Source organism: Excalfactoria chinensis, chromosome 1 (genome assembly GCF_039878825.1).
Source record: "Excalfactoria chinensis isolate bCotChi1 chromosome 1, bCotChi1.hap2, whole genome shotgun sequence".
NCBI lineage: Eukaryota > Metazoa > Chordata > Aves > Galliformes > Phasianidae > Excalfactoria > Excalfactoria chinensis.
In genome coordinates, this window is record NC_092825.1 from 53,107,017 (window position 1) to 53,119,902 (window position 12,886).

The 12,886-nt window shown below is 46.7% G+C and overlaps 1 protein-coding gene across 4 annotated transcripts in view; it reads right to left on the reverse strand.

Annotated features, from left to right (window-relative positions):
- The window catches only part of TBXAS1 (thromboxane A synthase 1), a 244,239-nt gene extending 239,767 nt beyond the window's left edge, over positions 1 to 4,472 (reverse strand). For 2 of the 4 annotated variants that reach the window (XM_072334905.1, XM_072334916.1), the window contains exon 1: positions 4,305 to 4,463. The gene's annotated coding sequence lies outside the window, so the exon portion shown is untranslated. Of the gene's footprint in view, positions 1 to 4,072; positions 4,173 to 4,304 lie in introns of those variants that run through there. The other 2 variants (XM_072334889.1, XM_072334898.1) reach the window with 2 other exon arrangements.
- Positions 4,473 to 12,886: the final 8,414 nt, after the last annotated feature.

A 12,886-nucleotide genomic window follows, 5' to 3' on the forward strand; every position in this document is an offset into this window, starting at 1 on the left:
TGCAGCTGGGTTAATGAAGAAAGGAAATAGGTAACCTTCTCAGTTTCACTGAAAAAAAAAAATAATCTACAGAAAACAACTTCAAGTCATCATACTTTGTCTTGCTACTGGCTGCTGATCAAAGCTAGAGTTCAACTTGGAAAACCATGGCCCTGTGACAATCTGAGAGGAGTGCTTTGTACTCACCACAGAACCTAACAAAGTCTTCAAGCTCCAAGGGTCTTGGGTGTTGTTTTTTTAAAAACACTTATTAGAAGTTTCTTTCTACTCTGAACATGCTGTTGTTTTCCTTACCTTCAGCCAATTAAGTACAGCAAGCTCAAGCAAGGGATTGCAATGATAAATCTGCTCTAGCACGGCCAGCAGCCCTGGCAACTACCCACAATTAAGTTCAGCTCTGAAGTGCTCTTTCTAACCTAGAACACCACCACTCGCCAGCACTGTCACCTTAACCTGTTCTCACAGTTACATTCACAAAGCAACCCAACTGGCACACTGGGAGCCAGTAAGTACTAGCCAAAATTTAAGCTAGATGCTAGCTCAGAGATGCAGATCTGTTAGGCACACACCAAAAGCAATGACCCTGTCCCAGGTATGCTGGAATTTCTGTATGTGAACACTATAAACACTTTTTCCTAGAGTAGAAATCCCACAGAGATCCCCCCCAGTGTATCAGGTGTTGCCTCAAAAGCCCTGGCTCTGTTTGTGGTAGCTGAGGCTACAACAGCAACCACCCAATATTGCTGGACTAATTGAGACAGCCAGGGGGTGAAGGGATGTTATGATGAACTCTAATTTATTTCCCTCACTCTAGTAAGCAAAGTGACACATGAATACAAGATGCCAGATGGAGTAAGCTGTCTGGAAATGAAGAAATGCCTAGGGTTTCAGGAAGGACCTAGATTTATGCAAGACTGGAAGCCAAGGGCAGAAATGGTGGAGACAGCCAGGACCAAGACCTCCTCATGCATTTGGTGAGGTATAAAATCTACTGCTCATCTTTGCCCCACATACGTAGTATCATAGAATAGTTTGAGTTGGAAGAGAATCTTAAGGATCATCTAGTCCAGCTCCCCTGCAATGAACAGGGACACTCACAGCTAGATCAGGGTGCTCAGAAACCCATCCTGCCCAATCTTGTTTGGATGTCTGCAAGGACAAGACATCCATCACCTCTCTGTGCAACCTGCTCCAGTGCTTCACCACCTTTATTGTAAGAAACTTATGTTCAATTTAAATCTCTCCTATTTTAGTTTGAAGCCACTTCCCCTTGTCCTATCACAACAGACCCTGTGAAAGAGTCAGACCCCTTGCTTCATACAGCCCCCCATTTAGATACTCAAAGACCATTCTCAGGTTTCCCTGGAGCCTTCTCTTCTCCGAGCTGAACAGCCTGAGCTCTCTCAGCCTGTCCATATAGAGAGGTGTTCCAACTCTTGAACTACTTTTGTGGCCTTACTCTGGACACGCTCCAACAGATCCACATCTCTCCTGTACTAAGGACTCCACATCTGGACATAGCTATGCCATCATTGAAGGCAGACAGGCAGGACCTGCCCTTGTTTTCCACTGGCCAAGTCTGCAAAGCAGCTCAGCAAGCCCACAGAGGCAGATACTCCAGAGGCCTTGCACATGCACATGGGGCTTTCACATGGGTTGCCGCCAGAAACGATGCCTGGTGCAGGCAGAGACACTGTCTTCATCTCTGAGTGGAGAACTCCAACTCCAAGGGTAAAATATTGTTCTTCTCGTAGTATACGTATCTCCAATTAACCTTATTGGAGCACTGTGGGTACACTGAGAAGATTACACTCCTTAATGTGCAGTTACAGCTGTACTGTAAATGCAACATTACATGTTTTCTATTATGGTTCAAGACCGCTATGCTCTTCAAGACTGTTATAAACCTCAGAAAACAGGGGTTTATAATGGAAACACTGAAACACTCACTCTAAAAGCCCCAGCAGAGAGGAAATATAGCTATAAATTCAGCTTCTGTTTTCTAGCATATACATTGACAAGGTATGAATAATATGTATTGCTACAGTTAGAACAGACAGATGTACACACTGCTCAGGGTAACCTTTGTTGCAAAAGAGGGTGATGGATAAGGCTCTGAGTGAAAAAGAGCAACCTTCTGTCTCGTCTTTAACAGTTACTACAGCTGCAATAATGACACGAAAACAGCAACAGAAATATAGTAGCCTGTGCACTAAGGCTGATTTCTGAATGCACAGTTCTTAAAAAGGGGGGTGACATTTTGGCAGCCAGTGAGAAGGAAAATGTACCTTTCTCCTATACCGCTTCAGCCTCCCTATGCTGAAAAGAATTGTCAGTCCGGATACTGTTCAAATGACACGGCAAATCAACTCACCAGCTATTGCAAATCTAGCAATTACTAAACTTGATAATGTAAAAAGACACTGATCTGCTTGGCAAGAGAAAGACGGGCAGGTAACAGCGCTATGGCTGGGGCTGTGACATTTGGGAATTTCTTCAGATATTAATAGCAACCGCAGCAGTGGGTCAATACGATACCATTAGCCACCTCATGCTGTTTGACTTCTGATGCGCACCACGAACGGAAAACAAAACCACTTTTAGGGAGGTACGCTGACATCAGGTGCAACAGGGAAATCCATGGCCATGTTAGATGCAGCAGGTGGAGCGGGGCGTAACCGATATCAGCGTGCAGGGAAATGCCCCAAACACAGACAAGTTGTCAGCAAATACAGCCCCCGTTTGTTTGTTTCTTTCACTAGTGCTGCTCATGCGTGGGAAAAAGGTACTTGAATGCACAGGAGGTACTTTCACATTCAGTGCCACTTTCCCAGAAGGTTATTTTCTATTATATATGCATTAGAAATATCTGACACTGTGATCACTGAGAACGTAGGATGCACCAGAAGCCTGTGAGGAGCAACCCATGCGCCCTCCCCATCACAGCAGCACGAGTTTGGAGCTTCTTACCAACCCTGCCGCTGTCTGTTCAGCATCCCCATCTGAGATGCACACCCCCTCCTGGTGGGCATGCACTCAGGAGCACTATCCTTAGCATTCTTACATTCGTTTCCTTCGTGGAGGACATCTGCTTGTCAGCTCTGTGCCACTTTATACCATCAGTGCCCGCAGTGTGCAAGCCCGGCCCACAGCCGTACCTCCATGCTGACCTCGGAGAAGTAAGGAACAGCCTTGTTGTCCAGACCTGTTCTGCACTTGGCAGCCTCTGTAGTGATTAACGGCAAAGCTGCTTTATTACCATTAAAAGGGCAACACAGCTCCTGGCAGAACTGGGAGCTGCCTCTCGCATCGTAAGCCCTTCCTTCACACTAACTTCTGTCTTTGCTCCCACATCCTTTTATTTAAATAGGGTCTGGCACCAGCAGCCTTAGCTAAAAAAACAATCCATGTTGTTCCTGCAGTACATGCAGTCTTCAGCATCGTCAGTAAACTATTTGTAGAAAGGAATACAGCTGTGTCATTCAGCCCAGCACCCATGTCTGTGATGTGCATTCAGCCCTGGGAGGCCGACAGAACATCTCTGAGCAAAGGATTCCCCAAAGCTCTCAGAGAATTTTGCTCTCAGGCATAAGGACCAGCAGCAGGTCAAGGAGGAGCTTCCAAGGCAGCCACTTGTCCAGGGATCACTAGGAGCCATGAACAAAGCTGCTTCTTCTCCTTACACTCTCCTGATGGCAGCATGCAGCCAAAGCGTTTCCAATGTTTCCAGTGCTGGTCGTGGGGACTGGCACAGCCTGGAAATTGTGGCTGCCTACGGCTCTGCTGCAGCAGCAGAGACACTGGGACAATGAAGTGTATGCAGGAAAAGGCTGCTGCAGATGCTTACACTAAATTTATGTGTGGCTATTTCTTTCTGCTGAGACCCAAAAAGTCGAGTTAAAATGAGGAGGGGAGGAAAAAAATAAATAAGGAATTGTAAAAGCTTAAATTGAGCAAGAAGTTGGATGTCTTCAGACCCTTATTCATTAGAGAAAGATCTCCAGTCCCTACAGAGAGTGGGATTTCCTCCCCGCCTCCTTCCAAGACTGAATGAATATTTATTCCCACTAACCTTCTCCCAGCACAGCCAAGCAGCCGTTCTTCTGACCGCAGCTGCAGGGAGAATGGCATCCCTGTGCCACTGCTGCCACGTGCTCTCACTGCAAACGCCGCCGCGAGCCAACCCCAAGCAAGACGGGCTGCACAGGAGCAAAAGGGCCCGCAGCACGATGCCAGGATGGTAGGGTAGGGGGATCTGCAGCCCCCCTCGTCCAACTCCAGGGCAAACGCCGGGAGATCCTTACCTGCGTTATTTCTCCCGTGCTTCTCCCACCGGTTCCTGGTTGGGCTGCCAGCAGGCAGTCGCGCTGCAACACCCCGCAGGGAGCGGTGCACGATGCGGTCGCCCTGCCTCCCACAGGTGCCTGGGGAGCTGCCCTAGGCGCGGCAGCCGGGCAGGGCCCCGCGGGACTACATCTCCCAGAAGGCCTTGCGCCTCCTCTCCTTTATGGTCCCCCGTTGCCTCTCGCCGCGCACTGTGGGGGTTGTAGTGCCCCGTCTTCCGCTCCCGTGTCCGTGCCGGGCTTTGCGTGGCTGCGTAGTAGAAGGAAACAGGCACCCTGACATTTACTGAATACATATCGTAAAATATATATGCATGCACACATACAAGATCGGCACGTATTTTTTTTGCCTCCAGTATGAGAAAATGGGACGTTTGGGTACTTGCAATACTCTTTTTGGTTCTGGAGGGGGTTGTTTTGCTGGGAAGGGAAATTGGGGGGGAGGGGAGGGGGAGGATGAGAAAAGGATGATAAGCAGCTATTGCCAAATAGCTTCGTAAAATCAGATCGGAGAAACTCAAATGTTCCCATGCACTAATTTGTTAATGACTGGCCTCAAGCCTTAAAACGTGCCCATACTTAACTGTATCCTCCACTGAAGTGAATGCAATTGAATCTCATACTCCAGTTGTTCCAGAAACTGGAGGCCTCTAGAAATTACAAGCATGGCTTAGTAATGGTGAGATTTTAGAAGTAATTACGGGCTTATCCACATTGGGAGTTGCTGTGCAGCAGCTTTGCATGCGCAACTCCCCTCCCCTGTTCTGGACATTTGTTTCTCACTCATTTTTGCTCTATTCTGATTTTGTTGGCACTGGTTGGGATTTCAGTTCACAAGTTATCTTCTCCCGAACTAACAGACTTGTGCAAGGTGAGCCTAAACTGCACACTCTCTTTCAACTCAAGGTTAAGCCTTTTTTTAGGTATTTTGCCCAGAGAAGCTGTGGACGCCCCATCCCTGGAGGCATTCAAGGCTAGGTTGGATGGGGTCCTGTGCAACCTGATCTGGTGCCTGATTTAGTGGTCAGCAACCTTGCCCACGGCAGAGGGCTTAGAACTACATGATCTCTGAGGTCCCCTCCATCCTAAGCCGTTCTATTATGTTATGATGATGATTATTCCCCAAAAGATGTATATTTATTTTGAAGACCAGAAGCAAAGTTTCTCGGGAAGTCCTGAATCGTGGAGATCAGTAGGAACACTAAATGCTCTGAGATCCTCAGGAAACTTTAGAAACATGGCCCTATTTTCATAATGGGGATCAAAGTATTTGTTTTTCTAACACCGTGTGGAAAACAGAGCTGAGGGGAGAATACTCTGATTTCAGAGCTAAATCTCTCAGTAATTAGCCTCCATGCATAACAAGTTTTAATGATAATTCACGGGAAATATAAATAACACCAATAATCTGTCTAGATTATAGTCAAAGCTTTAAAGTTTTGCCCAAGTTTTATTAAATGCACATGCATCAAAAAATGTGGAAAATGTTCATATACAACCAGACAGAAAAGTGCTTCCAAGACCAGAAGTTATTAAGTTTGTGGATATACAAACAGCTTTCTATTATCTGAGATAAAGTGGAGGAGGAGAGAGGGTTGTTTTCCTAGAAAATGGAAAATAATAACACAAGGGCCACAGAGGAGGTAGTGCTGCACAGACTCGGCATCTGGGAAGACTTCTTAGCTCTCACACTGTGATGAGTCAAAGCTGTGTGGCTTTATGGACACCTTCCCAAATCAAGAAGACTTCCAGCTCCTGGGGCATGATACAGAGACACCAGGGAGTGCTACAGAGCTGCAGAGGACCTGCACCGCTCAGACAACCCACCCTCTGTGGGGCTGGCGAGCAGATGCAGGGCATCTCTGCTCATGCCAAGCCACTGAAAGCTAACAGAGCCCACATGGACCAGAAGGAGTCCAGCTCTGAGCAGGGCTCTGTGCCTTGTCCTGTGCTCCCAGAAAAACCTGGCACCACACAAATTGCATACTTAATCCATAGCCTGGATAAGCCTTCCAGGATGATTAAGATTCTACAGTATGTGACTTTGAAAAGTAAGGTTTCGTGGACTCGCTAGAAAAATGTGAGTTTTGACCTGGCACTTTTCATTCTAAGAGTTCTGAATAATCTTTCTTACTGTAGGCTTAGAAAAGACAAAGAATAGAAAGAGTATGTTCTTTTGACTCCAGTTCAAGTTCAATTGATACAAAATCTATTAATCATTGGCATGTAATTTACATTAAGAATGCCTGTATTAAGGCAGGGACATAGAAAAGCTGGGATGGATTGCTTCCTGAGATCTTGTGGCATTAAGGCTATTTTTTTCTTTGTTCAGAACTCTGTAGCATTCAGTTGACTGAGGCAGTGTCTCTTGTTATAAATGAGCTGTTTTAAACTGCTTTTGTGAACACACAGGATTATTACTTACACCAACAGGTACTTTGTTAGTCCCCAACTCTGAAAAGACTTGCATGACTAAATACACTATGAATAAGTCCATTGAAATTGCTAAGGTCTGTCTAATGTTTTCATCTTCCTGTTTCCCAGCACAATGAACATCTCAGTCATCTATTATTTGAAAGAATACACAGATAAAATCTGAATAAAGAGGAAGCACGGATAACATAGAACCAGACCCTCATGTTGTTCCTCTGGCACAGGGGAATCCAGCAGAGACTCAACTTTTCTGCAGACATCACTCTGACACTGGAGGGATGCCCTTCTCCACACCCAGTGAACTGCTGCCGAGTGAGTCCAGCCATCTCTACCACAGAGCTGGAGGAGATGCCATCTGCAAGGATTATAGGAGGGTGAACACAGTGCTTTTCCCCTATGGAAAAGGGAAGCAAAGTCCAGGTGCAGCCATTTCCCAATAGCAGAAGGCAGGACAAGAGCAAAAATGATTTAGTGCCAGCAGTGACAGAGCTAAAAATCCCTGACTTGCACAAGGGAGATTTCTGTGCACACAAGCTGTGGGGCTCCAGCCTGTCTCCTCACACAGAGATGAGCAAGTCAGGCCTGCAAAACCACTCAGCTGTATACGTGGCAAAGGCCTTCTGTATGGTTTCCATGCTTTGGGAAGACTTGAGTTTCCTCAGCAAGCTCTCTTAAACACATCTCAACACATCTCCAACAGTATGCTTCTCTGAGGAGGGTATTTACACCAGGGTTTGCCTGACCGCAAGTGAGCCCTGAGAGCAGCTTCTCAGTCAGCAGATGTGACGGCCTGCTCGACGCCAAAGCAGAGGGAAGCTGCTGGGAAGACAGTTCCTTTCCCCGAGAGCGGGGCCGTGGGCCATTCCCTGCCTGAGGCCCTTGTAGGCAGGTAAAAGGAGGCCCGGACTAGCCAGGCAGGGTGGGCAGTAGGAGGTATGGAGGCTCCGCCTTGTTCCTGCCAGTAGATGGAGCAGGCCTGGCACGGGAGATGAGAGCTGCCCAAGGGCTGCTGGCTTGTCCCCGTGTCTTCTCTGGGGCAGCGCCTTCCTGAGCTTTCTTCTTTCCTCCCCTGGCTGAAGGCTCCAGCCCACACCCACAGACACGCTCCCCCCGTTACAGTTTGCCTATGGAGAGCCCTGGGTAGATGGAGACCATCCACACATCTCTGTGATAAGCTTCTGTTTCTCCCAAACCGGTTCAGTGTCACCATCTGTAATGGCCAACTAGGTTATTTTCCGCTCATATTTCTGTTCTGTGGAGTTTAAACCGAGATCAACACGAAAGATGGATATGTGCGTGTCAGTTCAGCAAATTAAACCTACAGAGCTAAAAATGATCAGATTCCCAAGGTGAAAAATCAGAGGTGGGGGTGGAAATGGAGATGAATTACTCTTTTCCTGCTCAGCCTTGGACACAGGAATTAATGGGAAAAGACAATATTAACTCTCTGCCCTCCTTCCTTCTTGCCTTAGGGCCTTGGAGAGCCGAGACTGATTCCCCATGATGCCCATTTCTTTGTCCTCTTTCACTTGCTTTTTAGTGACATGAAGAGACACTGGTCCTTCTGCAGCTCCCACCCACCGGACACTTTTCAAGCTTCAGAAACCAGAGATAACACACCCCCTGACTGGCACACATCAGTGCATTGCTCCCATCCCATGATGGCTGTAGATAGCACAGGGGATAGAGGTGAGGAGAGGCCCCTTTGGCTGCATTTTCATCTGCCACTTTGAAGAGGAATGTGTCAGAGCCCACTGCCTCAAGGTAGTCGGGACGTAAGGCAATCGGGGCATGAGTAGCAAGGCAGCTCTGAGTCGTGCTCAGCAGGCAGCACTCAGTGGGCATTACAGCCGGCTAGCAGATAATGCAGGCACAGTGCCGCTAATGTGTGCATGCTTCAATGCTAACATAAAGACTGACAGATGATCCTGTGAGTGATGTTAAGTGCTGTGCGAGATACAGCATACTGTAAAGAATATGCGCTTATTTGCAAAGAGAGGCATTTGCAGGTAACTTCAATATTTACGCCACATACTTCCCTGTTTTCCCTTTTGGTTTTCATTATTCCGCTTTTTGAAACCAGCTCATTATTGTTCCTCAAGGGAGTGGGAATATTTTCTTTTCCTTATTTTTCAAAAGCAGTTCTTTTGTTTATGTCATACATATGATCTTCACCATCATTAATTAAGACATCACCTAGTGTTATGCCTACAGGGGCAAATACAAGCTTTGTAAATGGAAAAGTACATCAGTAGCTCATTTGCTTAATAATGGGCTACACATTTGAAGCCAAAAAATAGTTGGTGGCTGGTTTCTTCCAAGTCTGCCATACTAGTGTCATTTATTTTAGCCTATTGGAGGAAAAAACAGATGATCAAAAATCCTAAAAGCCCATATCTGAGAAAACAACAACAGCAACAAGAAAAAAAAAAAGCAGTGAGAAATCAAGGCAATTTATATTCTGTCTTATGCTTTTTTAGGGGCAGAAAGAGGTCCTGCTGCAGAAAATATCTTTGACATAGATGTTTGACTGATCTGCTGGATAGACTGCAAGGAATAGAACTTTACGTAGTTTTTATGGGGTATTAAAATTCCAAAGTGGCCAAGTTTTCTTATGGAAAAAGTAAAATATTTAAGGGTTTGAACAGAGGCACCATCTGCACGGGAGCGACCCCAGACCGACTGACAGTGTGTGAGTGTGTGCGTGTGTTTCAGAGAGACATTCTGTATTTCAGTTCCGTTATAATTCTTTTAAATATTTATTACTGGAATGTAAATTGTGCTGAAAACTGAGGTCTTTGCTTTGGAAAATACAGACAATCACCTACCACGGGTGTCGTGGCTCAGTGGAATATGCAAGTCCCCTTTGGAGAAACAAAAGGATTTGGTTATATAAACAAGTCACTGTGTTGAATTATAAAAGTGAAAAGAGGGAAAAAAAAGAGCCCAAACCTGCTGACTGCTGGTTGAACTACTCCTTGGCTATGTGTGAACTGAAGTTCTGCAGATCTAGCAAGAAGCAGGAGCAATATTAAAACGAATTGGTTACAAGTAGTGGAAATAGTCCAGCAAGCACATTTAGAATATGCAGCCCTAAGTATGGTTTTGTTTTCAGATTGCTTTGTCTTTATTTTGAGTGTAAAACATTAATAAGCTTCTTAAGGAGATTGGGGATGGGAGAAAACACTGCCTGATCGCCTTAAAGCCCGAGAAAATAAAAAAAGTTCTCAAGTTGCTGGATGAAATAACAAACCAGAATCGGTTTATACTTCTTACACTGCTATGAAAGCTTTACTTCTTGATCACTTCCAGACACCAGAAGGTTATTAAAAATCCACACAGGAAAAAGAAATTCTACATTTATACGAGCTTTAAAACTTATTTGGGGACCTCATCTTGTTACCAGTGCAATTCGAAGGGCAAGCCTGTAGCATGAAAATAATTAATTGACAAAATGTGGGACCAAGGACCAACCTGACACTGCCAGCACATTGGGAGAGATTAACCATGTAGTCTTGGGGAAGATGCTGTCTTCTGTATGAATCTGTATGTATCTTCTGGAGGGTCAAGCTGAAGCAGGCTGGTGTGGATGGCACCAGTACTTAGATGCAGATATTTGTATCGCTTCAAGCCCGCTGTCATTTCAAAGATATAAATAGGCTTGGAAAAATCAGATTATTGGGAGGATTAAACTGGGATCAGTGTCAGTAATAATCTATGCCTTTGCAGTGACACCAATTTAAAGAGGGAAAGTTTGGGGGAGGGGATTCACATCATACAATATTGCCTATGGGCTGTGTGGGAATGAAGAACCGAAAGGAAGAGAAGGGAGGTTAAACAATACGGCCACCTGAGTCCGGTGGGGACCTGTGAGAGCACAATGACACCAGATCCTCTTCAGCAATAGCACCAAGTGCTAAAACATGCTTATTGTTCTACTTCTTAAACTGATAAAGCCTCTCTTCAACCTGCATTCCCATAGTTCCAGCCCCATATATATATAATTTATTTCTTTTTTTTTTTTTAACCACATTGCCTGAGTCTTCTCCCCACAGCATCATTCTCTCTCTCCTCCAACTGAGTTGCAGAAAGGCAGCTGATGCCCAGCTGTGGTATCTCTGGGGCTTTTTCATGCCCCAGGCTGAGGACCATAACACGACCCATGATCATCACACCCTTCTATCCCAGCCTCTCAACCACCAACTCCACATAGAGCTCTGCATTTTCCCAGCCAGTCCTCACTCAGCAGCTCTGCTACTCAGATCAGTGCAGGTGCTGCCTCCAGTGACTAAGCATGAGGCAGCTGGTTGAGGCTCGTTATCATTGCCCAAAACACATCTCTACAAGTGAGATCAAATTTACTCCCTTCTTTTCGATCCAGAATGATTTTGATAGCGGTAACTTTGATTTGATGATAAATTGCCTGCTGAATTTCCTTTCATCCAGAGACATGAGAGAGCAGACTATGCAAGGTACCCTGTGAAGTGATGTTGAGTGAATAAGGCATATTTAGACTTGTTTCCTCTCGAGCCTTTCAGAAGAAAGTTGAAGACTGTGTTCCCAGCCCAGGAGCAGCGTAAAGCAGGCAGTGTGAGGCAAGCCAGCCCCATTTCTGTGCAGCCATACTTTTGCCCACTACTGGCACTGCTGTTTGAAGGGGTGGGAGACCCTTCCAGTGAACAGCTGAAGACATCTTCCATCTGGGGGCTTTTCACAGAATCACAGAATCACAGAATTATCCAGGTTGGAAAAGACCTTGAAGATCATCAAGTCCAACCGCAGCCTAACCAGTACCCCATCTCTAAGAAAAAAAAAAAAAAAAAAAAACAACCTCTGCTAAATCATATCCCTGAGTACCACATCCAAACGGCTCTTAAACACATCCAGGGATGGCGATTCAACCACCTCCCTGGGGAGCCTATTCCAGTACCTAACCACCCTTTCTGTAAAGAAGTTCTTCCTAATATCCAACCTAAACTTGCCCTGGCGCAACTTGAGGCCATTTCCCCTCGTCCTGTCACTTGTCACTAGTGAGAAGAGACCTGCCCCACTCTCACTGTATGAACCTTTCAGGTACTGGAAGACGGCAATAAGGTCTCCCCTCAGTCTCCTCTTCCTCAGGCTAAACAGCCCCAGCTTCCTTAGCCTCTCCTCATAGGGCTGATTCTCCAAGCCCTTCACGAGCCTCGTTGCCCTTCTCTGGACCTGCTCCAGTACCTCCATATCTTTCTTGTGCTGAGGTGCCCAAAACTGGACACAGTACTCGAGGTGAGGCCTCACCAATGCCGAGTACAGGGGCAGGATGACTTCCTTAGTCCTGCTCAGCACACCATTCTTGATACAAGCCAGGATGCCGTTGGCCTTCTTGGCCACCCGGGCACACTGTCGGCTCATGTTCAGCTGAGCATCAATCAGTACCCCCAGGTCCATTTCCTCCACACAGTCCTCCAGCCACTCCGCCCCAAGCCTATAGCGCTGCCTGGGGTTGTTGTGGCCGAAGTGCAGGACTCGGCATTTGGCCTTGTTAAACCTCATTCCATTGGCTTCAGCCCAGCTCTCCAGCCTGTCCAGATCCCTCTGTAGGGCCTCGCTACCCCCAGGCAGATCCACACTCCCAGCCAATTTAGTGTCATCTGCGAACTTAGTGAGAGCGCACTCAATGCCCCCATCGAGGTCATCAATAAAGATGTTGAAGAGGACAGGCCCCAGCACCGACCCCTGGGGAACACCACTTGTGACCGGTCGCCAGCTGGATTTAACTCCATTTACCACCACTCTCTGAGCCCGGCCCTCCAGCCAGCTCCTTACCCAGCCGAGAGTGTACCCATCCAAGCCACGGGCTGCCAGCTTCTGCAGGAGAATAGCATGGGAGACAGTGTCGAAGGCTTTACTGAAGTCCAGGTAGACCACATCAACAGCCTTTCCCTCATCCAGCAGATGGGTCACTAGATCATAGAAGGAGATCAGGTTGGTCAAACAGGACCTGCCCTTCATGAACCCATGCTGGCTAGGCCTGATCCCCCGGTCATCCCGCACATGCCGCGTGATCTCCCTCAAGACTATCTGTTCCATAACCTTCCCTGGAACCGAGGTCAGGCTAACAGGCCTGT